Raw genomic sequence first — 24,388 nt, forward strand, 5'->3', positions numbered from 1 at the left:
TACCTATTAGCTGTGTGTGCAGTGTATGTGCACTACATCTGTACTTACAGTGGTGTGTACCCGTAAACAGGTCGGGGGTCGGGGAAGGGGGCTTCCTAAATTTTATGGTAGTCTGTCCCAAGTTGGCTATAGGCAGCAGTGCTGCCCAGAATCATGGCAGTTCTGTGTACTGTGGTCCTACTCTTGGCATGTCCATCCTGGCCTTGACACACCCGCTTCTCCAGAGTTTGTGAAAGGGATCCTTGGAACACCCTTACAAGTTGTCCTCTTCAGCTTTTTCAGCCCCTTCATACTGTTCCAGTCCTGTGACCTGGCACACAGGGACTCAAGTGGGTGAGAATCACACTTTTTTTTTTTTGTAATTATAGGTGGCCCAAATCCTGAGATCCTTACTCATTTTTATTTTCTTCTGCCCCAGTTCAGGAAAACTTCTCTAGCTTTCATTGGGAGTTTGCCTGAGAAAGATCTGAATAAGTGCCACAGGATTTGGGCCATAAGAGCAAACATTCTACAAAGTATGTGTGGATGGGGTGGGGGAGGGGGGAAATCACAGTAACTCTGTCATGTCTCATGAGATGTATGACGATTTTGATGTAGTATTATGTGTGTATGGTGTCATCATCAATACAAATTGAGACACATTCACATTTCCCAAGAACTTGCCATTTAGGGACCTGATTTACTAGACTTATCTGGATATGGACCATCCATTGATTTTAAATGAGGTTTGTGTATGGATGGCTTAGAGGATTAGTCCTCAAGATAAACAGTACAGCCAATACATGGGGATACTGTTAAGATAAGGGATGGTGTAGGATCAGATATGTGTGTTTAGACACTTTCAAATGGCTAAAGTGGGACAGGTCCTGCCCAGAGGGGGTGTGGAGAATGGTAGAGAAAGCCAGCCCCATGTTCATCCTGCAACAGTGGCTTCTATGGCTCCTGTTCTCAGGGCTAGTTAGGCTCAGCTCCTTGCTCTGGGGTTTGCGACCTGCCTCCTGGCACACAGGGTTGCAATGCTACTAACTCAAATTTGGGCTATACCAAACCTGAGCGGTGCTGCGACCCTGTGGCCAGGTTGCAATGCCCAGAATAGGGAGCTGAGCCCAGTCAGCCCTATGGGGCAGGAGCTGCTTCTGTCAGGACTCATAAGGTTTTGTGGGTGAAAGCAGGACAGTCCTGGAAACCAAGGACTGTTGAGAGGTTGGTGGTGTGTTTTGTTTGGTGAAGAGTAAAAAATAGTAAGGATTCCTGGAAGAAGTGGGGTTGAGAAGTGATTTGCAAGAGCTTTGAGAGGCTTTCTCAAAAAAGAAAATTTATTTGCATGTTTTTGTTTCATGACAGAATCTTGCCAAGCATTTCGAATTCTACAATCGGAATTAGACCAATTAATTATGGTCTAATTAATTGGAGACCAATTATGCTTAATAGTTTAAAGTCCAATGTTTTAACATCAGACTCAGTCTTTGTGAAGTGGGGGGTCAAATTGGGGGGGAGCAGGGGAAGGTTGTGGTACTCTTCCAAGCTCCACCCATAGGAGATGCTGATAAAATGCACAGTGTGATCACATACACTCTTTGGTTTCAGAGTAGCAGCCGTGTTAGTCTGTATTCGCAAAAAGAAAAGGTACTAGTGGCACCTTGGGCTTGGCTCTCCCTTGGTTGGGTTTATATGCCTTGCTGAGTCTCTTAAACTTGGCTTTCCTGCAGTGGGATGCAAATGTCCTGCTGAACTCTCCTAAGCTCCTGAGTTTGAATCTTTCCTGATGGGGACAGGGGCAGAAATAAATAGCTAGCACTCTCCTAAACCCCACCTTCTCATAGTGCTGTCACTCTGAATAGATTATGTAGATCTTCATAATAAGATCCTTCCTGTCTTTCCTTCCATGCTTTGAGCAGCTAAAAATTTTAAAATGTTGATATTTAAAGTATTATCAGTGGGATGACACTGAGTAGACACCCACTGAGACAAATGGGGCAGTTCATGTCTCTCTGCTCACTCAGGCAGGCTTCAGAGTAGCAGCCATGTTAGTCTGTATTCGCAAAAAGAAAAGGAGTACTTGTGCATCAGTTACAACTAGTTCACATTTTGAAGGTTTTCTTTGCAATCACAACAGCTACAGATTTACTTTTCATTGTCTTTTATCTTGTTTTAATGAAAGGGGAGACTTTGGAGAACAGGAAGGCTCCTTGGGAGGTCCCTTCTTTGAAGGCAGCTCTATACAGATTCTTTGGGATCCAGCCTCAAACTGGGAGGCAGATAAGAAATATTTAAAGTGTCTTTACTGGCAAGACTTCCTGAATTAAATATGAAGAAAGTTTCTCCCGCCCCCTTCCAGAAACAGAAGGATCATTTGGGAGTATGATATATCTGAAATTAACCTGAGATGGTATTTCAAAATATATCCTCTGGGAATTGGTTTAACCAAGGGGTCAACCAAACCTCAAACAATCTTTCCAGAAAGGGAGGAGAGAAAAATCACACTATGATTTTTGTTATGTTGTTGTGGTTCTTTGCAATATAATTTGAGGAAACAGTTCTCCAGCTCTCAAGAGCTGTACACAATTACCATAGTTTCAAAAACTAGTAAAAAGTGGGCTGGTTAGTCAGAAACATCCCTTTCCTTTCAGTAAATCTAGTTAATGACACTACATGAAGGGTTCAATTTGTCGGTACCTAAAAGTCCTACAAGAATACATATTCTGTCAACCGTTGTGTGCAATTCCTCTTAAAACTTATTTGCCTTTGCTATATCTTTTACAGCTTGTGCACTCTAGACAAAATTTAAACATGATGTTTTCTTTAACTTGCATCCTTCTTTTGTTGCATTTTCAGTTTGGCTATATTGCAGCCCCAAAGGAATCTTACAGTAGCTAAATGCCAATGTATTTTCAGGAAAAAGGGACTGACTTTTGGATTATCAGTTACATAAATGAGAGTTTTTCTCACAGGCATTTCATGAGTACATGAACATAGGGTAAAGTAAATCGAAATCCACCTGCTCAGGTAGTAATAATGAGACAGCTGAACACGGTGACAGTTATTGAATGTTAAATGTGTGTTTTATTCTGAGCTCAATAAAAATGGCTGTAGAGTAGGGAACCACTCAATATGAAAGAACATTTTATTGTGTAAGCCTGGTTTTAAAAAAGCAGTGTAATCATGACAGAGACACAATTATTTGTCTTTTACAATGAGCTTTTTTTAAAAAAAAAAATATTCTTTTCTCTGAAAATTTGCTTCATTCAATTACTTGAATGATTGGCATATTTGGAGTGCTATAGCAACAGCATGTCTTTCTATGACTTGTCATTACACCTCCTCATGGACAGTGGATGTGAAGAAAAACCTTAGGTTAATTGTACTTAAATTCCAACATATTTGCTGAGCTTGCTGTTTTGAAGAAGATATAATAGACATCATTTATTTGTCATGTACAGCTTCAGGGATTGTGGACAGTGGATTTTTATAAGGTCAATGGTCTTGGTTTATCTAATGGTTCTGCTCTTCAGATAATTCACAAGGTTCTAGTGAAGAGAAAATGGCAGACCCTATTGCTTTGGGGATGTGATTTCTCTAAGAAACAGATGATAAATCATAATTATATAAAACAAATAAGAACACAACATACTTATAGTCTGCATAAGCATAATTATCAGTGCAGCGTGGATCTATTGCATTTGTAAGATTAGAGCTAATCTGGATTTATTGCAGGAAGTGCAGTAAATCGATTTTGAAAATGTCAGGCCAAATCATTTCTGCCAAGCTATTAAACCTCATGTGCTATACAAAGAATCAGAAATTGATTTATAGTATTTATTTGAGACACCATTATTTGAAAACTTCATGAAAAGGAAAGCAAAGTGAACCATATATACAGGAGGGTTGTTTTTATAAATAGAGAGAGTATGTGTGTTTAGGTGGAAAAGTTGTAACCCAGGGCTGTGCTACATTTTCTGTGGAACCCACACAACTCAGAGGTTCTGGGTGAATCCACAACCAAACTCTTAGGGATGGGGCTGCAACAGGCCAGAAACAGTGCACTGCATCAGCAGCTCTGGTCTTTCACATCTCTCTCTCGACACATTTTGGATCCTAAGGGATCACTCAGATTAGTCTACAGAGTCTGTCCCCTATCTTACAGTAGGAGAGCCACATGCCCTAATTAACGTTATGGTGGGATCTCAATGAGAGGGTCATCAAACATTCCTTCCCTAGGGAGCACTTCAGCTGCTTTTTCTTCATGAGATATGACTGAACTCTGAAGGTTTGGGATGGGAGAAGGAGAATGTGTTTTTTCTTTCTTCCAGGCCTTAGCAGAAAATGGCCTACAAAGTCCAGACTTTGTGGTACATTTCCATATCCCCTTATCAGAAGAAGCTCTCATTAAATCAGGAAAATAATGTTTTGAGAACAAAGTTTTAAAAACCCTGCTATTGGTGGTAGGGAAAAAATTGATAGTGATTGCAACTGAACTCTTTAAGTTTAGGTACAAATTACTCACACTTGAGGTCTTCCAGCTGGCTGAATATTTATCTCAGGCATTCACTCAGGTTTCATTGTTAAAATATGGAGCATTAATTATTTAATAAGATAATCATTTTATAACTTTCCTCAGAATCCGTGACCATTGCCAAAAAGTCTTGATCTAATGCTTTGAGAAGCAAAAATTAAGCCAAACAATTCTAGGCACTCATTATTTAATAGTGAGAAGTGTAAGGTCATGCATTTAGGGATTAATAACAAGAATTTTAGTTATAAGCTAGGGACGCATCAACTAGAAGTAACGGAGGAGGAAAAGGACCTTGGAGTATTGGTTGATCATAGGATGACTATGAGCTGCCAATGTGATATAGCTGTGAAAAAAGCTAATGTCATCTTGGGATGCATCAGGAGAGGTATTTCCAGTAGGGATAAGGAGGTTTTAGTACCATTATATAAGGCACTGGTGAGACCTCACCTGGAATACTGTGTGCAGTTCTGGTCTCCCATGTTTAAGAAGGATGTATTCAAACTGGAACAGGTACAGAGAAGGGCTACTGGGATGATCCGAGGAATGGAAAACTTGTCTTATGAAAGGAGACTCAGGGAGCTTGGCTTGTTTAGCCTAACTAAAAGAAGGTTGAGGGGAGATATGATTGCTCTCTATAAATATATCAGAGGGATAAATACCAGAGAGGGAGAGGAATTATTTAAACTCAGTACCAATGTGGACACAAGAACAAATGGATATAAACTGGCCACTAGGAAATTTAGATTAGAAATTAGACGAAGGTTTCTAACCATCAGAGGAGTGAAGTTTTGGAATAGCCTTCCGAGGGAAGTAGTGGGGGCAAAAGATCTATCTTGCTTTAAGATTAAACTCGATAAGTTTATGGAGGAGATGGTATGATGGGATAACATGGTTTTGGTAATTAAATATTCATGGTAAATAGGCCCAATGGCCTGTGATGGGTTTTTAGATGGGGTAAGATCCAAGTTACCCGGGAAAGAATTTTCTGTAGTATCTGGCTGATGAATCTTGCCCATATGCTCAGGGTTTAGCTGATCGCCATATTTGGGGTCGGGAAGGAATTTTCCTCCAGGGCAGATTGGAAGGCCCTGGAGGTTTTTCGCCTTCCTCTGTAGCATGGGGCACGGGTCACTTGCTGGAGGATTCTCTGCTCCTTGAGGTCTTCAAACTACAATTTGAGGACTTCAATAGCACAGATATAGGTGTGAGGTCTTTTTTAGGAGTGGTGGGTGAAATTCTGTGGCCTGCATTGTGCAGGAGGTCAGACTAGATGATCATAATGGTCCCTTCTGGCCTAAATATCTATGAATCTATGAATCTATTTAAAGAGAACTAAAATCACTGTTCCCTGACAAAGAGACACAAAGAAGAACTTTATGCATATGAATGAATCTCAGAAAATGTATTTGTTACCAGAATAAATAATAAAAACTCAAGGTCTAACGTAACTGTTAAATATACTGAATACCAATAGTGGGATACAGCAATTTGTTCCCGTGCAATTGCACTGACATGAATGGGAGTTATTTACATGCATTATAGGCCAATTTTCTCCAAAGAACTCATATGTTTTAGGTCATTTCTGCTTAAGTAGGCATCTAGAATGGTGCCTTTTATTTATTTAGATGGGGAGAGGCCGAGAAGAACATTAATTTCAGATGGCTTTAAGCAAATGTTAAAAATGTTAATATTCACAGACTTCCAAATATCTTTTGGCTAGTTGACATTTTCAAATAATAAGCTTTTCTTCTAACTGAATTACAGAATTGGACAGCAAGCAAAGGATATGTGAAATGAAATATGCCATTCAAATATAGAAAAGAACGCAAAAACTGCTTGTAACCATTACAGGGAATAAAATATAAAATTTTGAAAGCCTCTGCTACTAAGCTGAATGTTCTGTTTGAGGCATTTCACATGGACTTGGTATATTTTATTTATGAGAAGTGCTTGGAAATTTTTTATTTCAGCAAAAAAAATCTCCAAGAATATTTTTTTTTCAGTTGAGGAAACTACCTTCTTAAACGAGGGAAAGATAGGGATTAAAATTCTCACAAAGTCCTTTTGCAAGCTGAACCTTAACAGCAGGCAGCTGTTGGGCTAACATGTAGAAGTACCGCTTTCGATTCAAGCTGGCAATCTGTTAATTCTGTTGCTTTATATCTGGTATGCCTGTAGCAATCACCCAACTAGTATGAAAACTGAATGTGTATCTCCAAACTGTATGTGGTGGGATACAGAAGAAATCCACCACAGGAAGAATTAAATCTCTGAATAGTGTATTTATATGTCAATCATTGATCTAATCAACCACAACATGATGAACTCCCAAGTGATAATGCAGGTGAATGTTTAATTCAGATCTAAATTCAGTTTTATAACAGAAAACAGGTTTAGTAAATATATGTGTGAATTATACATCACATATGCACAAGTATTCTTCACAACATGGATTTGCTAAGCAACTAAGCTTGTAAAAGTCACTTTTAGAACTCCTACATTGGAAATAATTGACATGGAAAAGTTAAATTTGCAGCCTTAGTATATCTTTCCCATAATACTGCTTCCTATGAAGGGAATGGAGAGGCATTATACTCCTCTCTCCATAGACATTGGTAGTAACAAGAGTGGTAAACTACTTCTAAGAACACGTATTACTGTCATGTTATAAAGTACCTGAATCTTGACAGAGTATGTCCTGACAGCACTAATTTTGTTTCGCAAAGGATCTTCTGTTGTCGACATCCCAATATGTAAATATTTGCCCTTTCCTTTCAAGGGTACATAATCCTTTGTGGACGAATCCTGTAGTAATTAATAAAATGAGAACCTTTCCATTGAATTTTTATTATTATTTAAACCTCCTACAGAATTATAGAGAAAGGTGCCTGCTATAGAATTCTATTGGATTTTTAAAAAAATCATAGAATTGAAGGTCTGGAAAGGACCTTGAGAGGTCATCTAATTCAGTCCCCTGCACTCAAGGCAGGACTAAATATTATCTAATACAGTGGTTCCCAAACTTGTTCCCAAACTTCCGCCACTTGTGCAGGGAAAGCCCCTGGCGGGCTGGGCTGGTTTGTTTACCTGTCGTGTCTGCAGGTTCGGCCAATCGCAGCTCACAGTGGCTGCGGTTTGCTGCTCCAGGCCAATGGGAGCGGCTGGAAGAAGCATGAGCCGAGGGACGTACTGGCCCCCGCTTCCAGCAGCTCCCATTGGCCTGGAGCAGTGAACCGCAGCCACTGGGAACCGCGATCGGCCGAACCTGCGGACAAGGCAGGTAAACAAACCAGCCCGGCCGCCAGGGGCTTTCCCTGCACAAGCAGCGAAACAAGTTTGGGAACCACTGATCTAATAAATTATAGAAAGAGAATAAATAACCTATTACATTCTCTAACATTCCAGAGAAATTTCTGTAAAATTCTATTTAGACTGTAAACTCTTGAGAGCAGAATTGTTTGTTACTAAGTGCATGTACACTGTCTAACACAATGGGACTTTGATCTTGGTTGGGCAACTAGGCATAATACAGATAATGAATGATAATAGACCTACTGATTCAATACCTATTAAAGATCAAGAATGCTTGATCTTAAAGTGTATATGTGTTTGGAAGTTGTGACACTTTCAGGAATTTATTTTTGAAGGGTTTCATGTTGGTCTTATGATACCTAAAATTTCCCCTCTTTCCTTGGCTCTCAGTAGTAGCTAATCACGTTAAATTTTTGTGATGTGCACAAATAGGGACCAGGATAAAGCCACCAAACAGATTATCACTGGTAACTGAAAGAAGATTTGAACCCCACTGACCATAGGCTGGTGAATGAAACCACTTAGTTTACTTGCACTGATAAAAATATTTAGTGTAGCAGGCATATGAACAGTGAAATTTCCAATTTGTTTGTCTTTTTATTATCCTTTTTATTGCTGGTTTATGTTGGCTATTGATACATGAATGATACATTATCATCATTATAGCCTATCAGTCGTGTCATAAAAGTCTTTAACATATATAACTACTACAGTGAATGACAGCTTGTTATTATAAAGTTCCCCATGAAGGCTCCTGAACTGAGCTATTTCTGGGGCAGAATATTTTTGGGCAATGGAAGAACAGATAGAAACATATCATTGCAGTAATTTGTAGGACAGTAATGTGCAAATCTTAGAGAGAAGAAGATACTCTTACTCTTCTGTTCCCTGGTTATATCTACACTTTAAACACTACAGCTGCAGCTGTGCTGCTGTAGCATTTCAGTGTAGACACTAACTACACTGATAGGAGGGGTTCTCCCATCAGCGTAGTTAATCTGCACCCTAGTAGGTGCTAGCTAGGTTGACGGAAGAATTCTTCCATCGACCCAGCACTGCCCAAACCAGGGGTTAGGTTGGCATAGCTACATCTCTTTGGGATGTGGATTTTCTCACACAACTAAGAGATGTAACTATGCCAGTGTAAATTCCCTGTGTAGACAAGCCCTAAGCTAAAACAGAAAAAATGGACACTTTAAAGAAGACCAAAAATAGAAAAGAAGAACTGAAAATAGGTGTGATGCTGTATAAAAATGTCTAGTTACACTAATACAGTCACCATTGTTACAAAGTTGCAATAAATCTTATACTAAGTATGTCATATACAGTATCAATAGAAAAGTTATGAATCGCTAAGTATGATTATCTAGTTTATATGCCTGTATCATCTTTGTATCTGAAGTTATGAATATTTGCTGTGTATTTGTATCTCAAACATATATTTTTATTCTTGTGAGACACCTTCAAGATAGATTTACATAAGGGCAGACAAATATATGTTGCTGGCCCATTCTTGTTCTTTTTCTTTAATTTGTTCTTTTTCTTCTCTCTTCCCCCCCTCCCCAACCCTTTTACAGTTTGGATTTCCTGAACTGAAGTGACTTTCATTTAAGCCTCAGAACATTCACTCTATGCATTGGTAGTGTGTATAATATATCAAAATGGCTCTTGGTATCTTTTTGCATTGTTCATATAAGGAGGCCCAGGGCTTAAACCTGCAGTACTTGTGTTTCCAAAACTCCCGCAGAGATCAGTGAGAGCTTTTGGTGTACAAGCAGAGGTGAAAGTAAGCCGGTATGCCATGGCTGGAGCCCCAGGCTCTTTAAATTGCCTCCAGAGCCCCACTGCTGGAGCCCTGGGGTTGCGGCTGTGGGGCTCCGATGGCTATTTAAACAGCCTGGGGCTCCCCTGCTTCTACCTCCCGGCCCTTTAAATAGCCGCCAGAGCCCCGCCGCTGCTACTCCAGGGCTCTGAGGTCTATTTAAAGGACCTGGGCAGTAGAAGCAGGGGAGCCACAGGCCCTGGGGTAGCAGGGGCTCCAGGGGCTATTTAAAGAGCCAGGACTCCAGCTGCATCTGCCACCCAGGTCCTTTAAATAGCTGCTGGAGCCCAGCTGCTTCTCCAGGGCTCCGGTGGCTAATTAAAGGACCGGAGCAGTAGAAGCAGGGGAGCTCCGGACTGCTGCTGCTTCCCCGGTGGAAGAGGAGAAGGGGGGGGTACTTACCTTACAGGGTGGGCTGGGGCTGGCTCTGACCCCCGCGCCCCACCCCTTCTGCCCTAGGTCCTGCCCCTTCAGGGGGGAGCTGGCCCCAGCATACTGAAAAGTCACTCGACTTACTTTCAGCCCTGTGTACAAGGGATATACCCAAACCATTGGGGAAAAGAGTGAAGGGCTCCTCTTCTTCACTATGAAGTTGCTACAGAGCTACTTCACTATTGCTGGGGCTATCCTGAGGTTACAGCAGTCCCTGAGACTATAGTCAGCTCTAATGCCTGCTATGAGAATACACTCACTGTCTGTGTATATGTAAAAAGAACAGGAGTACTTGTGGCACCTTAGAGACTAACAAATTTATCTGAGCATAAGCTTTCGTGGGCTACAGCCCACTTCATCGGATGCATAGAATGGAACATATAGTAAGAAGAAATATATATACATACAGATAAGTTGGAAGTTGCCATACAAACTGTGAGAGGCTAATTAGTTAAGATGAGCTATTATCAGCAGGAGAAAAAAAAACTTTTGTAGTGATAATCAGGATGGCCCATTTAGACAGTTGACAAGAAGGCGAGAGGGATACTTAACTTTAGAGAAATAGATTCAATATGTGTAATGACCCAGCCACTCCCAGTCTCTATTCAAACCCAAGTTAATGGTATCTAGTTTGCATATTAATTCAAGCTCAGCAGTTTCTCGTTGGAGTCTGTTTTTGAAGCTTTTCTGTTGCAAAGTTGCCATCCTTAAATCTTTTACAGAGTGGCCAGAGGGGTTGAAGTGTTCTCGTACCAGTTTTTGAACGTTATGATTCTTGATGTCAGATTTGTGTCCATTTATTCTTTCGCATAGAGACTGTCCGGTTTGGCCAATGTACATGGCAGAGGGGCATTGCTGGCACATGATGGCATATATCACATTGGTAGATGTGCAGGTGAATGAGCCCCTGATGGTGTGGCTAATGTGATTAGGTCCTATGATGGTGTCACTTGAATAAATATGTGGACAGAGTTGGCATCAGGCTTTGTTGCAAGGACTGGTTCCTGGGTTAATGTTTTTGTTGTGTGGTGTGTGGTTGCTGGTGAGTATTTGCTTCAGGTTGGGGGGCTGTCTGTAAGCGAGGACTGGTCTGTCTCCCAGTGAGAAACTGCTGAGTTTGAATTAATATGCAAACTAGATACCATTAACTTGGGTTTGAATAGCGACTGGGAGTGACTGGGTCATTACACATATTGAATCTATATCCCTAAAGTTAAGTATACTCATACCTTCTTGTCAACTGTCTAAATGGGCCATCTTGATTATCACTACAAAAGTTTTTTTTCTCCTGCTGATAATAGCTCATCTTAACTAATTAGCCTCTCACAGTTTGCATGGCAACTTCCAACTTATCTGTATGTATGTATATATTTCTTCTTACTGTATGTTCCATTCCTATGCATCTGATGAAGTGGGCTGTAGCCCACAAAAGCTTATGCTCTAATAAATTTGTTAGTGTCTAAGGTGCCACAAGTACTCCTGTTCTTTTTGTGGATACAGACTAACATAGCTGCTACTCTGAAACTTGTGTGTATGTAGTTCGTTAACAGGGCACCAGTAGATGGCACTCAAGAATATGTAGCATTGTTCTGGGGTTTGTAGGATCAATAAAACTTGTTTTTGTTCAGTACTGCAAATTGTCTTCCTCTGTGTAGTTCTTCACAGATCTCACGCCCTTTGCATAGCATGCAGGAAGCCAGAATAGAGCTGATTTTCTTCAAAGTAGTTGTGTGCCCTTGCATGGGCCCCCAAACCATACTCCCAGTTTCTGTAATAGAACTGTACTGGTTCTGCTGCCAGGAGACCCTCTTAGGAGAGCAGCAGGATTTACTACTTGATATATGTGTTGCACTGAATTAGCAAAGTCCTATCCCCTGGTGTCATTATTTAGACGAGGCTGTTAAAAAGTTGGGTATTCAGTGAATATTTTCTCTTATTTGTCTGTTGCATTGTTAAAGAAGTTTTAAATGATAACATTTTGTTAAACCTTTTTCAATTGATTAAACATCTGATGCAGGATTTTTTCCTGAGGGGTTTTGTTTGTTTGCTTTTTATGTTCCAGTTGAGCTATTATAGCAAATTAGTCAGTTGAAAGCCTGCTTGGCTCCTTGCCATTTCTGTTTGTTTAGGGTACTGCATGTGTATATGTTATCTGTAAAAGTCTATGGAGACTAGAGCAATTTTGACAATTGGAGCCAAGCAAGAATGTTTGATTTTATTTTCCTTACACAAATACAATACACAACTATGCATATCTTTCCTCTAGTAGCAGCACCTAGTCAGAACTGACTGTAGTTAAGATTGTAAGACAGCATTTTTTCCATTATAACCCATATTCTCTCATTTATGGCTCTGTCATAAAAAAATGTTTAGGTTGACATTGGCATACAATTTCCTAATATCTTTAAACATTGGATTAACCTTTTTAACTATTCACGCAAAGTGACTGTGCAATGTGCCTAAAGGTACATAGAATATGCACCTCTTGCAACCATTTAAAGATGTATGTATGCCTAAAATGGTGGTTGTCTGAAATATATGCATTTTAATGGGATACCAACCTTCATGCTTAAGAATATAAACCAATCACTAAGGGCCTGATCCAGCTACCATTGAAGTTAATGGAAAGACTCCAATTATATTTCATGGGACTTGGATCTCGCCCTATCTGGTCTATGAAGAAACTTCCCCTTAGTCATGTTTTTGCATAATGGTGTATGATTTTGCAATATTTGGTACTGCCGCAGACAGGATTCCTGACTACTTGAACTGATTCAGAATGGCAATTCCTGTATTTATATGCACAGGAAACAGCATTGTGGAAATACACAATTTACTGGAAATGTCTTAGAATTAGGGCTGTCAAGCAATTAAAAAAATAATTGTAATTAATCGCACAATTAATCACACTGTTAAACAATAATAGAATACTATTTATTTAAATATTGTTGATGTTTTCTACATTTTCAAATATATTGATTTCAATTACAATACAGAATAAAGTGTACAGTACTCACTTTATATTTATTTTTATTACACATATTTGCACTGTAAAAAACAAAATAAATAGCATTTTTCAATTCACCTAATACAAGTACTGTGGTGCAATCTCTTTATCATGGAAGTTGTACTTACAAACATAGAATTATGTTATGCAAAAATGCATTCAAAACCAAAACAATGTAAAACTTGAGAGCCTACATGTCCACTCAGTCCTACTTCTTGTTCAGCCAATCACTCAAACAAGTTTGTTTACATTTGCAGGAGATAATGCTGCCCTCTTGTTTACAGTGTCACCTGAAAGTGAGAACAGATGTTCTCATGGCACGTTGTAGCCAGCGTCACAATATATGTATGTGCCAGATGTGCTAAAGATTAATATGTACCTTCATGACGAGAGACTCCAAATAGCCAGATAATCCTGCTGTAAGAGTGCCAATGCCTGAGACGATGGGGCGACCAGGATTTCCAGGTTTATGGATCTTGGGTAACAGATAGAATACTCCTGGTCTGGGCTCTAAGAGTGTGTCTGTGTAGATTTGTTTCTGTGCTGTAGCAGGGAGTTTGTTGAGCAGATGGTGTAGTTTCTTTTGGTACGCCTCAGTGGGATAGGCGGATAGTGGCCTGTAGAATGTGGTGTTGGAGAGTTGCCTGGCAGTCTCCTGTTCATTATCCAACCTGTTCATGATGACTACGGCACCTCCTTTGTCAGCCCCTTTGATTATAATGTCAGAGTTTTTTCTGAGGCTGTGGATGGTATTGCGTTCTGTACGGCTTAGATTATGGGGCAAGTGATGCTGTTTGTTCACAATTTCAGCCTGTGCACATCTGTGGAAGCACTCTATGTAGAAGTCGAGTCTGTCATTTCGATCATCAGGAAAAGTCCACGCAGAATTCTTCTTCTTGTAGTGTTGGTAGGAGAGTTCCTGTGGGCCAGTGATCTGTTCAGTGGTGTGTTGAAAATATTCCTTGAGGCGGAGATAGTGAAAGTAGGCTTCCAGATCACTGCACAACTGTATCATGTGCATGATTCAAACTGCGATTAATCACGATTAATTTTTTTGAGTTAACCACATGAGTTAACTGCAATTAATCGACCGCTCTACTTAGAATCATAGAAACGTAGGACAGAAAGGGACCTCTAGAAATCATCTAGTCCAACCCCCAGCACTGAAGTGAGACCAAATATACTCAGACTATCCCTGACAGGTGTTTGTCTAACCTGTTCTTAAATATCTCCAGTGATGGGGATTCCACAACCCTACCCTTGGAAGCCTATTTCAGTGCTTAACTAACTATACTTTATAGTAAGAAAGCTTTTACAAATGTCCAACCTTAATCTCCCTTGCTGCAGATTAAACTATTTACTTTTTGTCCTACCTTCAGTTCACATGGCAAACAATTGATCACTCTCCTCTTTATAACAGCCTTTATCATGTTTGAAGACTATATTTTTACAGTATGCCTACATTTTTGAAATGTTATTCTCTTCTAAGAAATAGCAGTGAGGGGGGGCATAGTGAGAGACAGATGGGAGGGTAATGACAAAAGGGTGAATTCTGATTATTTTAGAAGTTCAGTTTGATGTATAGTAGTTTTTCAAATGAGTTATAATCCATGGACATCAGAAGAAAATTAGTACTGTATACTGTGGTATCCTGTGAACCAAATTTGATTTATATAGGCTTAAGAAGGTTTACTATTGATTTCTAGATCAATGAAACTCCACTGAACTGTACAAAAATGATAACTTTTAAACTTTCACTTACAAGAAAACCAACAACATTCAGCTTCTTTCAGATAGCAGTGTGCAAGGAAGTTGGCCAAGTCTGACATCTGAGAACTGTAATTTGCAGAATTCTATGTTCTCTGATAAGTGGGGCCAAATTTTCCAACATGGGTACCTAAAGTTCAACTCTTAAAACCAATTTCAGTACCTAAGTACAAGTAACATCACTTTCAAAGGTGTTCAGTGCCCTCCAACTCACTTTGATTTCAGTGGGTTTCATGATGATACAACACATGAAAATCAGGTTCCATATTTACATGACTACATAATGATGTAAAAGCCAAACTGTAGATACTTATGTCTGAAAACTTGGCCTGTGTCTGCTAATTCTCATGATGAAAAAATAATTCTCTTGGTACCGTATTTGGAGCTTTTCTTAAAGCCACACCGGCATAAATGTGAATAGAATCTAGCTCCTCTTAGTTGTAGAGAAAAAAGTTTTAATATGTGAACTCTGAGGACTATGAGACTGGAGGGAAAACTAAATGAGAATTTCAAAAACAACAGCTTTTAGATTCATTCTGAAGCCAATCCACAATTTTGGAGGGGTCCAATGCCTGCTTTTTTTAAATGTGTGGGGTTGGCAGTTCTGCATTCGTGAGGGCAGAGTTTGGCATACTGTAGTCAATAGAGCAATGCTGATTTACACCATCTGATTATTTGACTTGCAGTACTTAGTCTGGGTGTGCAATGTTTAATGTATTGAAGTAGCTTAATCCAGCAAGCTCCATTTTTGAGTTTTCTGATCACTTCATGATTTGGCATCAGCCGTGGTAGACACGCTGAAATGTGACTCTCCTCTGGGATTCAATTTCGTTTAACAAAGCAAAATAAGCTAAATGGAAATAACTCTGCAGATTATTTTATAAAAGCTATTTTCAAAATCAATTCTTCCAAATGCCATTTCTGTAATAAAATGAGGCTCATCAAAACTTCCAGTAAAGAAAATGGTGCACATATCTATTTCCTCTAGCAAAATAAGAATAATGCAGCAATGGCATCACATCACTATGAATTAAGATCCAGAATATGATATAAGAAATATATCAAAGGCTGATAAGATGATGCCACATACATATGCGCAGACAAGTAAATTAATGCTTGATAATGGAAACCCTGCCTTGGGTGAATGCAAGGTGTATGGTACAATTAGGACTAGCTGTGTATTGGTCATTGCCAAGCCAAAAAAAAAAAAATTGAAGATTGTGCACTATAATATAAATGTAATGCAGGAGCTAGCAGAAAAGTCATAGTAATTCTGCCTGGTGACCTTATATGACAGTGATTCCATTTCAAAATCAGCCTAAAGGGTAAATGTAAAGTGAATGTGATAATACAAAGATTGATTACATTGCTCTAAGTAGGGAGATTTAAATGGAAGAAATGCACTTGAACTATCTGCTGCTTTTCCTTCCTTCCTTCTTGCTAGTAGGACTTGCTTTCAGTTGCCATTTCATTTCTTATTTTGCTCAAGTGAAACAGTAAGAAATCTTCTTTAATTCAGGAATGCATGACCTCATCTCCTGCTGCAAAAAGGTTCCAGAGCTCAACTCCTACTCATTAAGAACACAGATTGATTGATTGTCCTTCCAAGTATTACTGTACTAGTATTAGTCTTCAGGTAGTACAGCAGATTAAATTAATTAAAATTCACAGGAGTGCTTTCTGTTGTACAAGGCAGTTTTCTGCACAAACTGAATTAACAGACAAGATCTACTCTTCTATGCCTTTGAAGTTACTGGCAGTAAAATAAATAATCTACTTGATTATGGTGCTGGAAAAGCTATGGGGTTGGTTAATGAAACATTTTAGTGTATTTAAGATGTTAGACTGATTTTTTTCTGAACGGTGATCAATGTAGGATTATAGTAAGCCCATTGTTGAGGTATACACTATAAAACCTTTAGAACCCTCAGGGACAAATGTACAATCAGATGTGGATTGTGAGGAAGTTAATGGTTTAATTATAAGAACTATTTGAAGGTATAAAATAAGCTGTAATGTATGAAAATAAAATCCTGATTTATGGTTGCTTGACAAATTCCTAAACACATCATCACGAAGGTTACATTTTGTAATCTACACATAAAATGCTGAAACTCTACCAAACTGAAGTTGAGTATGGATGTGGTTTCTAATGGGAACATCAAAAATGAATATTTACTTGGCTAAAACAAATATAACTTTAACACAATTTCTGAAAACACATATCCAAAGGACTGGCACTTAGACTACAAGCACATACCGCCGACTTTAACCTAAATACAAATGTATTTCTCCGAAGTTACAGCAACAGCACCATTAGTGGCAATAAGTGGACCCTAGCTAAAATCAAGATGTAAAACCAAGTGCCTGGGTATGGGGTACTGAGGTAATATTTTATATAACTCTAATACGGTCCCCCTTTTTCCTGCACCTCATCTGACTTCTCTACTGAAGTGCAGGCCAAAGGTTTCAGCAGTTCTCAAACTGTGGGTTGGGATCCCAAAGTGGATCATAACTCCATTTTAATTGGGTCACCAGAGCTGGCCAGCGCTTGGGGTCAAAGCCCAAGCCCCAGAACCTGGGGCTGAACTCTTCCAAACTCTTCCAAGTTCAGGTTTCAGGCCCCACTGCCTGGGGCTGATGCCCTGGGGCTTGGGCTTTGGCCCTCCCCTCCCAAGGCTCGGTGGGGCTCAGGCTTCAGTCTGCCCTCTTAAGATCATGTAGTAATTTTTGTTGTCAGAAGGGTACAGCGGTGCAATGAAGTTTGAGAACCCCTGGTACTAGCTTTTCAGGACTTAAAAAATAAAACAAAACAAAAACATTATGTGGAGTTAAACTGCCAACAGAGAATGCCTAACAATTTCTTAAGGAAATATGTTTATATAAAAAACATCTCCAACTAGCATTTGGAATACTTGTGTAAACTTTGCTTAAACTACTATTATGCAGTTAAATCCATTGGGGTTTTCCCAGACAAACTTTCGTGCCCTATTGCTGTTACATACATTTCACTTGTAAGTTATGTCTTAGTGCAGACACATACACACTCCTCACCTATCTTTTCCCTGAGATGACTTCTCAATCTCTGCAGTATGGCATCAAAAGTGTCTGTCATGTAAACTCCTCAGAGTCAGAGGAGAATGGCAGTCCCACAGTTCCTCTCCAAAGTCCTCAGATTCTCCTTAGCAAAACCAGCCCAAAGAGCAGTAATTCCAGTTTCAGAGTCAATAGTTGGCCATCTCCTTAGCTTCTAGTGAGACAATCTATAGTGTGGATCCATAGTGGAACAGGCTCTGGAATGAAGCTCTCACAGTAGAAATAACCTAGTCTTGCATCCAGTCATCAACTCCCCCTATTTATAACCTTTTCCCCACTGAGGATGGTCTCATCTCTTAGACAGTGGATATATGGAACCAGCTAGACAGCTTACCCTTAATGGAAACTCTCTGCACATTTTCATAGACAGCTACTGAGCAACATCATCAGGACAAATCCAAGTGGGATATAGCCTCCTTTAGAACAAGCATCACCCAGCTTGATCTGTAGCTAGATCTTGAGGTGCTCTGGCTAGATATTCAGTTTATAGTACAATAAGATCAACAATTATGGACAATAAGGCTTTAGTTAAGCACATTATTGCCAGCCATGTAGTGGCATTCCTTGGTAAACACACTTCTTAATTTCTTGGTCTTCCATACAACTAATATGTCCATGCCAAGAAAGCTGCCAAAACCAAACCAGTGCTGATGGAAGCAGTTGCTGGGTTTGGCTATAAATATCCTCACTGATGATTTGTGTCCTGCCACTTAATATGGAGCTGCTGAAAAAAGATAAGAATTGAAAACGTCAATCCACCACTCTTCAGCCTTTCTCAGCTCCCATGTTTCATTGCTATAGTTGGTATAATTATGGTTCTATAGATCCACAGCTTCATAGCAAGCTTGTCACAACATCCCCACAGAGGTCACTGAAGTCCCCAAACATGGCAGCAGCTGCTGTTATACAAGTGTCCATATCTTTGGAGCATCCTCCAGCATTGTCTATGACTCTTCCTTATTACTTGACAGTTGCCACATGCTCAGTGTCCCATCTAGACAGGTTAACACTAAAATGGTTGTAATCTGGTACATGGCCAGAGATTTAATTTTACTTGGATTAATGACCAGATTACTGCATGCTAGTTCCTGCCTAACCCATGCAGCAATTCACCAAACTGACACTTTTTTTGTGAGGGTTCAATCTCAAAGCAGGGTGGTGTTCAGCTCAAAGCCATCAACAGCTGCCTCCTCAAGCTTATCCATCAACCAACTGATGGTGATATTGAGCAATGATGTGACTGTGACGGGTTGGATTACAGAAACCCCCTTGGGAACTGCCAATTGATATATTGAGACTACTTCTGCCCCTGCTTTCTTGCCCTGGCAGTTTGGGACCTCAGTGCTCTGCTTGGTTTGAGCCAGACCTGCTAGCCTGCTGCAAACCCAGACCCAGGTCTGAACCATGTCCCCTAACAGCTGTAGGCTTAACTGAAAGGAGCGTAAGAAGTGTTCCTGTCTCTAACACGCAGATGCCCAACTCCCAATGGGGTCCAAACCCCAAATAAATCTGTTTTACCCTGTATAAAGCTTATGCAGGGTAAACTCATAAATTGTTCGCCCTCTATAACACTGATAGAGAGATATCCATAGCTGTTTGCCCCCACCCCTAGGTTAATTAATAAGTAAAAAGTGATTTTATTAAATAAAGAAAGTAGGATTTAAGTGGTTCCAAGTAGTAACAGACAGAAAAAAGTGAATTACCAAGCAAAATAAAATAGAACATGCAAGTTTATGTCTAATACAGTAAGAAAACTGAATAGAGATAAAATCTCACCCTCAGAGATGGTTCAATAAGCTTCTATCACAAACTGTACACCTTCCTAGTTTGGGCACAATCCTTTCCCCTGGTACAGCCCTTGTTCCAGCTCAGGTGGTAGCCTAGTATTTCTCATGATTGCAGCCCCCTTTGTTCTGTTCCACCCCCTTATATGGCTTTGGCAAAAGGCAGGAATCTTTTGTCTCTCTGGGTCCCATCCCCCCCTTCTAAATGGAAAAGAACCAGGTTTAAGATGGATTTCAGGACCAGGCGACATGGTCACATATCACTGTAAGACTCCAAGCCTTCATTCCTCCCAGCATGACTCACAGGAAGGCCTGCAAGCAAACAGAGCCATCCACAGTCAATTGTCCTGGTTAATGGGAACCATCAAGATTTCAAACCACCATTAATGATCCATACTTTGCATAATTACAATAGGCCCTCAGAGTTATATTTCATATTTCTAGTTTCAGGTACAAGAATGATACATACATACAAATAGAATGACCACACTTAGTAGATAACAAGCTTTGTAAGGATACCTTACAAGAGACCTTTTGCATGAAGCATATTCTAGTTACATTATATTCACACTCATTAGCATATTTTCCTAAAATCAGTGACTATGACTTAGGCCCAGTTTCTGCACAATTAAAGTTAATGGAAGCTTTGCCGTTGACTTTGGTGAGCATGGGAGCAAGCTCTAAAGGAGCATTTGCTTTCTTCAGAGATGGGTAATTTGGAGCAAGATAGGTCACTGTTGTGGCATTATTTAAAGCAACCCTATCCTCATGCTTCACACATTTCCAGAGGCAATACATGCTTCAAAAAGAGGAAAGGAAGACTTCTGTGCCTTGCCTGGATTGCATCAAGCGCCCTTAGATTTTGACTGTTTGTATGCCCCTTGAAGCCTATTTGTACAATGAGAAAGTCTAATGAAAATGATAACAATACTATATCCTGAATACACAGCCTGTCTGTGAACATTTCATTTTTAATATTGCTGTCAATACTCATAATCAGGCTCAGGCTTCTAAATGCCCTTAGGACAACTAGATTCTCTGGATATCAGCCTAGCTGATATAAGGGCTTGACTGTGTGACCATTACAGTGAGTAGTACTATCTTCTTCCATGATTAGTTCCATTGTTTGCAGTGGTTTTTCTCATAGAATAGGGTGTTACTCATGGCAAGTAAGGGTGGTAGAGTTTGGCTCTGTGGTGACTTGTTTATTTACCCTCCTACCATTAGGTTATTTTTTATATATATTCATAGGTTTTTAAGGCCAGAAGAAACCATTTTGATCATCTAGTCAGACCTCCTGCATAATAGACTCTAGAAAGTCATTGAGTAATTCTTGTGTTGGGCCTATAACTTCTGGTTGAGCCGCAGCATGCCTTTGAGACATCTATTCTCATGTTGATTATGCATAATAGAAACCCATGGAACCTTTCTCTTTTTCCCCAGGAAATATTAAAATGCCATTTTCCTTACTGATCTCTATTTTACCCTCCAGAACAAGAGTTCTGATGACTCTCTTGTGGCATGTAATGCTGTCCATGTGGGCTACTTGGATGTTTTATATAACATCTAATGCTGAAATGGTTTCATATCTGCAAAAAATAAATTATTTTTGTAGCTGACTCTGGTTTTTGCGTAGTAACATTTCACTATTCCTAAAGGTAAAAGAATATGATGCAGTGGGAGAAATGCAGCTGCTTATCAATTTCTCCATAATACCAATTGGTTCTACTTTGGGGGAATTCTTACAGGGTTTTTGGCTTTTCCACAGATTTGTATTATACTCATTGTAGGAGAAGGAAAGTGTGTAAAATACCATATGCATCTGTTGTGAAGCAAAACGTGATCTGAGTGGAGTTTTTTTTTACTGAAAGTAAACTGCTTCCAAGTACTCATCAGAATATCACCACTGGATTTTGTTCCCTTTAGTAAATTCACAAGCAGTTTGAATTTTAGCTGCCTTTTTCTCCCTTCTGCCCCAGGCCTTTTGCATGGTTGCAGCAGCTGTCCAAATCAGTAAGTGAATGATTCTTTCTCAAGAACACATGTGGTAACTAGCACTGTACTAACAATGTTGTGCAGTACTGATTTTATAGTCAGTGGAGAGTACTATAAAAATTAGGGATTGTCAGATTGGTTTTGGGGTGGGGAGGGAGGAATATGTGAAGCAACTTCAACCTTGGCATTCATATCGGAACACAGTCTAAAACTTTTTATCAAATTATGATGTTTGCACTTAAGAAAAGCAGGAACATATAAATCAGTCCTCAAAGTTACTGATATCTGACTGTACACCCCAAGAAGAAATAATGTTCAATGAAATGCCTCTGGACTACTCCTTCATCCTTCCCACTCAGGTACATTTCCTAAACCACTCAAAGCCAAGTTCAAACACACATATTCTAGCTTGGTTTTGTCTATGCAAATACACTTTCCATTCAGAGATCCTCTCCTACCTATAATTCAAATGTCTGCAGGCCCAGTAATTGTCTTCATCTTATTGTCAGGAATCATATAATCAGTATTAACCCACAACAATATATGTAAGTCATTAGATTTTGTAGAGACAAGGTGTATGAGAACATAAAATGGCCATGGTTCATCTAGCCCACTATCCTGTATTCTGATAGTGGCCAATGCCAGGTGCCCCAGAGGGAATGAACAGAACAGGTAATTACCAACGGATCAATCCCCTGTCGCCCAATCCCAGATTCTGGCAAATGAGGTAATATCTTTTACTGGATCAACTTTTGTTAGACTGTGTGTTCCTCCAAATGCACACAAAGTACTGAGGATATCTGTGTCGGCATGCAGGTTGGGAAGCAGGAAAAGATGCAGCACATGGTCATTTTTATTTAGATAACTATAAATTATAAAATTATATGAAAATGCTGTTGTCCCCCCCTTTTCCCTCTCCTTACAGCTGAGTTGCTGTTTTGCTCCTCTTTCCCTACTTCTGTTTTCATTTCGAACTACTATGTCACTATTTTGTCTATAGTATCTTCTCTGGCTGTTGTTGCTTACCCCCAAACAACTATTGGTACTATGGAGCTGCCAGTGATTAAATACCATGTACATTACCTAAGTCTCTGGCACATAACTTCATTGCTAAGAAGGTGTATTTTTTGAATTGGGTGAGATCATATCCACAAAATACAATGTTATGGTGCCAACACAGCAGTGGCTATAAATCCATATGAGGTATAATTAATATAAAAAATCAGATGCACACAACTTTGATCTGTATTGGACAAATACATATCTTTGGTGATTATCTTTTTATCTTGTCTGGTCATTTCCATGTAGCTAAGATTTTGGCACCATTTTCCTTCTTAGATTCATATTTTAGGAATTGTTTCCTGAGTCATTTCATATTTCTTCCTACTGGTTACAATGGGAGAAAGAGCAGTTAAGTATTTGACTATGTAAGGGAACATTGGCAGGGCACACCCATCTTTTTGGTTTCATTCATCCCATATAAAAATGGCACTGTGTTCTTTTCTGCATGAAATATTCATGTCCTGCAAAAACTGAGAAGCATAAGAATACAATTTCCCTGTCAAAAATATTACAAGCCCCTACTCTGAAACTATATACTAATAATGAAGCACATGTCCTGGTCACATTGCATGTGAGCAACCTGACCATGACTGGTGCTATGCACAGCTCTCTATTACATTCTGTAATAATTTAATATAAAATTCATGTAACTGGAAGGATTTTTATACATAATAAATATTCAAATGTGTTAGGCTTGAGGTTTTGTGAAAGTTCTGTTACGATTTAATAATTTTGTTGCTTCATATTTTAACAGGTTTTTAATTTATAAAAAAATTACCTTTTTAGTTTGATAAAATGTTAGCTAGTATTTCAGACTCTCTCATACTCCTTACATACTCCCTTAAACTGAATAGGAGTATTGTTTGAGTGAGATGTGCAGGATCAGGCATATGGTTTTGTTGCTTAACAGCAAGTCATAAGAGCATCTTTAAAAATTCAAATTATATTATACAATGATTAATGTTTGATTAACCTCATCTGCCTTATAAAGCTGTCAGTTTGGAACAAGCCCTTATGGGTAGTGACTGACTTACAGTCCATTTTTAATTTAGGTCCGGCAGTAGCATTGCTAGCTGTGATCCTTACGTGGACAATGGATGTAATCCTCATCCTGCAGCACTCTTCCAAGACACCATCTCTCTTTCTCCACCTTTATAGTCCTCAGCTATATATAGAGGTCCTGAGCCACTGCAGGCACCAGTTTGAACCTTTCCATCTCATGGTGCTGTATTAGAGCTCACTCTTGTGATCTCCACCTCCAACTAGTCCAGCAGTGACCTCCATCCATTCTCAGACGCTTCACCAATGACCACTCCACTAACATATTCACATAGAATGAGCTAAATTACTAGTGTTCTTTGCTTGGACTAAGCAATCTTCAGGGGAAGGATGGAGGGGACACCTGGCTGAGTCCAGGTGGCTATGCTACCAGTGCAAGCCACAGAATATGAGGCTCCTTTCCAGACTAGCCTGCAACCGTCCCCCGCCCCATTGTAGGTTTCCTCACTGGCCTTTTCACTGGTCCCATAAATGGCCTTTTTTTTCCTGATGAGATATAATCTCAACCTAAAGTGCAAATGCTCTGAACTCTGTTGCGA

General features: G+C 39.6%; 1 protein-coding gene across 3 annotated transcripts in view; it reads left to right on the forward strand.

Annotated features, from left to right (window-relative positions):
* Nucleotides 1-24,388, forward strand: part of GPC5 (glypican 5) — a 1,139,255-nt gene that overhangs the window by 507,887 nt on the left and 606,980 nt on the right. The gene's annotated exons all lie outside the window — the stretch shown is intronic.

Source organism: Caretta caretta, chromosome 1 (assembly GCF_965140235.1).
Source record: "Caretta caretta isolate rCarCar2 chromosome 1, rCarCar1.hap1, whole genome shotgun sequence".
Classification (NCBI taxonomy): domain Eukaryota; kingdom Metazoa; phylum Chordata; order Testudines; family Cheloniidae; genus Caretta; species Caretta caretta.